Genomic DNA, 5,043 nt, shown 5'->3' with positions numbered 1-5,043 from the left:
TGAAGTGATGCTGTTTCCAAATGTACGTTCCAGGGTTTTGCTCGGCGAGCAGACAGCAGCATATTCAGAAACTCCTCATTGTCTGGGCTTTAGGTTGTGTTGCTTGTGTGTATGTGTGAATCGCTGTGTCTGTCCAACATTGATTGCAGCCAAGGCCACTGCTTCACGGCCAGCCTGTTAGGTTACCATGGAAACGAGCCCACCGCTCAGGAGCCGCCGAGAAACTAAACACCCTCAGATCAATAAGCTTCTTGAATAATGGGGCCGTAGACACGCACACAAAAACACAGACACAGTAACCCGGCAGCTCTCAGCGCGACTCTGAAGCTCCATCAATAAGTATAGTTGTACAATTTCAGCCTCTTATTCAGATAGTATAGCGTACGGTGAGGAGGAAAGAGTGCGAAAGACTCTTTTGAAACCCACTGAGACACTTAACCGAGCGCCGGAGAGAGGAGTCATGGCAGTTGGCAAACTGCTGAAGAGCGAGATCTGGAGTGTGACTATCATTAGGCTACAAAATGTGAACATGAAAAGAGAAGAGACTGTAAAAACACCACATTTACAATGTGGAAATTATTAGGGTTTTTGTGCCATTAATGCAATTATGTGGCAATAGTGTGAAAAGAACAACCACTTTGGCTGATTTGTTAGATGAAAAACATCAGCTAATTCTTATTATAGGCTACATTAGCATTTCTGTCTGAGCGACTGTGAAACTAAAACAGCTTGTTACATTATTAGGAAAGATAAAATAAGAAAAACTGCTGGGTTTAAGCTGAAATCCAATTTGGAAACTGGAATTATATTCACACATATTATGAATACTGTTTGAATTTGTATTTGTTTTGAGATATTCACCTTCCTGGTCACGTCTGATGTTTTAACTGTTGCAGTACTTTGTCGTGACATTTGTGAATGTTAAAGCAATTTTTAAAGGTTTTCTGACATGATGGGATTCAGCATTCTGTTTAAATACATGTGTAGCTCAGAGTCAGCGCGCAGACATGGTTTTCTGTGCTCCAATAGCCTCGATGTGTCTATAATCACACCTCTTTCTCGGTAATTGATTCTGCCCACCTGTCTTCACATCCTCATTTCCACTCTAATATTTTACTCTTCTCCATCTTGTTCCTTCTTGCTTGTTCACAGCCCAGGTTCACATTAAAATGTGTCATAGCTGCATCACTCCACAGAGCAAAATGTATTATTTCACACAAAAAAAAGACTGCAAAGTGTGAGATGCCTAAATGGATTATAGGGGCCAGTCTTGCCATGGGACCCGTCGCCATAGCAACCATAGAAAACATGCTTTGTGGTTAGTCTTTCAACCATCGACTAAAACGCCGAATCCTCCATGATGTCACCAACAAGTTTCCTGAAAAGCAGCTTTGAATCTCAGTTTGGCGGCACTATGTGAGCAGAAGCATGACGCCCTGATAATACTTAACTTTACCTTTTAATACAGTTTAAATGGGCGAGTTATATAAAAATCATCCTGTTCATTTGTCAGGAACAGGAAAAGAGCTACACAGACCAAAATGGCTTCACGTATGCGGCTGTAAATGGGTTTGTTTCGGCTGTAAAGTTGATCATTTTACTATCAGGCTTTATGAGGATTGGCTCATTCTCTAGTGGCCACTCAAGGAACTGCAGCTTTTTGTACTTAATTTTTAAGCCTTGGACATAATACTTGGTTTGCAAAGGTGTATTTTAACCCAAACCATCACCTTTTGGGTTTATGTGCCAGAACTTATCCAAATCATTTTTCAGTCTATCCATCCATCCATCCATCCATTATCTGAACACCGCTTAATCCTCATTAGGGTCGCGGGGGGCTGGAGCCTATCCCAGCCGACTTAGGGCAAAGGCAGGGGACACCCTGGACAGGTTGCCAGTCTATCACAGGATTTTTCAGGGGGTGCAAAAACAACTACAAATGCCACAAAGTGATAAAACAATGCAAACAAATAATGGACTCAGACTCTTTGTTGGTTATGTTGTTTTAGGTTAATTCCACCACCGTCGTCCCTCCAGCCCCCTGAGGCTACAGTCGTACCTTCCATGTCTGTGAATGTGCAGAGATCCACTCGGGTCCGCTTGAGGTTAAATTTGTCATAATGCCAAGTATGCAAGAGTCTCCTCGGTAACCTCTGCATACATCCGTGTGCAACCCAAAGTTAATGCCTGCAGGGACTGCGCTGCAAGGACAGTGGTGTTCATCTGCTGAATATGTAGGTGCTGACCTGCTGCACATACATTAAGTGGAGTCCTCCAAGCTGACTAGACGGTTGTATATCAGCAGTAGTTATACGTGCGCATGATGTCCTCAGCTGTCCTTGTGGACGTCACACAGGGAGGCAAAGTCATGGTTCTATGGACGCTTTGATTCTTTTTTAATGTGCAAAATAAAAGAAACTTGCAAGTCTCTTGACATGGATGCAGACTAATACAAAGGAATATGTTTTATTGTAATAATGATACGCTTTGCACTGTGGACCACCGGAGCTTTTACACATTTTGGTGTGAAACTGTTTTTCTACCACCTTCCCTCCAGAAGAGGAGGAAGCAGGTGGAAGACCGACATTAAGACTGTAGTCTTAATTGATTTTTGTGTATCATTATGCATCAGTAAGTCTGGTTATTAATAAAACATATTTTGTTATGGAGTGCCACTCCAGTCGTCCTCTCTCACCGACGGGCTTTGTTGTGTTGGTGAAACACGACACGATGCTGCTGAGTCTGTGTGAAGCTTCTTTGGCAGATGGAGAGAATAACAGCAGCCATACAGTATATGAGATGACAAGCATACAAACTATGTTATGCAGTGAAAGCTGATACTCCTCTGTGTGTGTGTGTGTGTGTGTGTGTGTGTGTGTGTGTGTGTGTGTGTGTGTGCAGTCCTCAGGGTAAGGGTTACATATAGATTTACAACACACGCCTGATAATCAAATGAACTCCTGCTTGGTTGATGCTCCTCTCCGCTCGCTCACATGTCAGGAGGAGCAATATGAGGAGAAAAAAGTGCAGCTAGAAACTCAGTAACTTTACACATCAAAGTCTGTGATGCTGTTGGTGAGTAACGCTGCGTTTTCTTGCTGCAGAAGGAGTCGGACGAACTGATAAATCTGATCAGACAGTGACTCACTTACACCTCACAGGTTAATGAAGCTTTTAGCAGATCTCAGCGTCTGCAGTGATTCTTAACATCCAGAGCCTGATGGAGAAGCCGGTGGATGAAACAACTGTCTTATACAAACAGGCAGGCTTAAATTTTTGCATTTACGGAGGGCTCTGGATGTTAATTGGAACACAATATGACGGATTAATGTTCTTAACATCGATTATGTTACCGCTGAATATTTCTTTTTTAAGGTCCGGCGAGTCGAGCTGCACTGAGATGACCTTCTGCACGCCGCCTCTACGCCGAGCTATTTGCGCTCGACTGTTTGTTTGAGTAACTCCAAACTGACCTTTCTCTTGTCAACCGGCCTCTTCAGCTCTCCCAGGACTGCAGCTGGCTGGATGAAGTCCTGCCTTGTCTTCACACACTCTTGGGAATTTAGCGCCGAGAAACTGCAGATCCTGAAACATCTGGCACGAAAAGAAGAAAAGTCGTCCTTAATTTACATATTTACACAAGTCCTCCTAATAGCGGTCCAACTTTTAACCTTGTGCTTAATACCCACAGCCGTATCGTTCTCCTTCTCCGGTAGCTTAACACCTCTGAGGATTTACAGGACTGGAGCAGGCGCGGCTTTAAGCTTTATCACACTAAATTCACTGGCAGATTAATCAGCTGCACATCACATTCATAAGGAGGACGTGTCCCATAAAGCAGCGAACAGGAACAACACCTTGGTTTCAGTGAGTAAACAGTTTCTGCTGAGAGCGCCATCAAAATATTAGTAAACACAAACAAGTCGATGAGTCTCTTTCCCACGGCTGACATTCCAGTGGGAGAGACTTGGGAACCGGAGCTTTCCAAAACACACTTCCCACAGACGTTAACAGAAGGAATCTGGCTCCTCGCGTCGTGTTTTACTACAAGTTCTTCTCCTGGAGCGACTATACGAAAAGTATAGTGAGGATATATGAAAAATCAAACGAAGGCGAGGCTGTCGGTTCACGTCACCTGCACTGGTTTTACTGACAGCTGTTAATGTGAATGTCAGAGTCTGACTGAAAGGTGATCGATAAGAAACCATAACAGGTATATACATGAAACCACCACCCAGTGTGAGCAGCATGTGCTAATGGCTCGTGTGCTGCTCCCATTACTTCCAGTCCGTTACTCACCAACCCTGAACTCAGACTGAACTGGAAATGTGACACAAAGGCAGTAAACATGCTGCGTTGTGTATATACGCTCAGTTTGTTGTGCACTTTGTGTTGTTGTGCTTTATGTGGACAAAGACACCTTCAGTTCTTCTGTACTCAGATCAACTTGCAGCGTATGTCCCCAAACTGCTTTTTATCTAATCCGGTACAGATGGTGGACCTTACGAGGGTACTTCAAAAAGTTCTCAGCCTCTCCCGGAAATAAGCAGCTTAGCTCCTATTTTGGGGCATAACTGTATACCATAAAGCCTTATATCACTGCTCACAAAAGCTCAAAGAGAAAAGAGGAGGAAAGCTCTGGCTGCTCTTTCTGGAGGACAATGTGTCCGTTCACACAGCATCAGGTGGCAGAAGCAACTTTGAACTGTTGCTCCATGAAACTTGCTTTACCTGCACCCTCTGACTTCTATCTCAAACTGAAGTCGTACTCGTGTGGTCACCATTATTGGACTGATGATGAGGGCATCCAGGTTTCTGGGGTACACCTGGAAACTCAAGATGTGACCGTCTTCCACTACGGGATAGCAAAGCTTTAATGAAATAAAGGAGACGATGCTGAAAAGTAATGCAAGAACGAGCTTTCTCCTGTGACGTCTTCTAGCGAGGCCGAAAACTTTTTTAAAGAACCCTCATAAAGGCTGAAAACCGTTCACGCTCACAGTGGGCTGCAACAGTCTATCCCAAAACTACCTTTAGGTTCAG

The sequence above is a fragment of the Stegastes partitus genome, unplaced genomic scaffold, assembly GCF_000690725.1.
Source record: "Stegastes partitus isolate 25-593 unplaced genomic scaffold, Stegastes_partitus-1.0.2 Scaffold114, whole genome shotgun sequence".
NCBI lineage: Eukaryota > Metazoa > Chordata > Actinopteri > Pomacentridae > Stegastes > Stegastes partitus.
Note: the sequence above shows the minus strand (reverse complement) of the source record.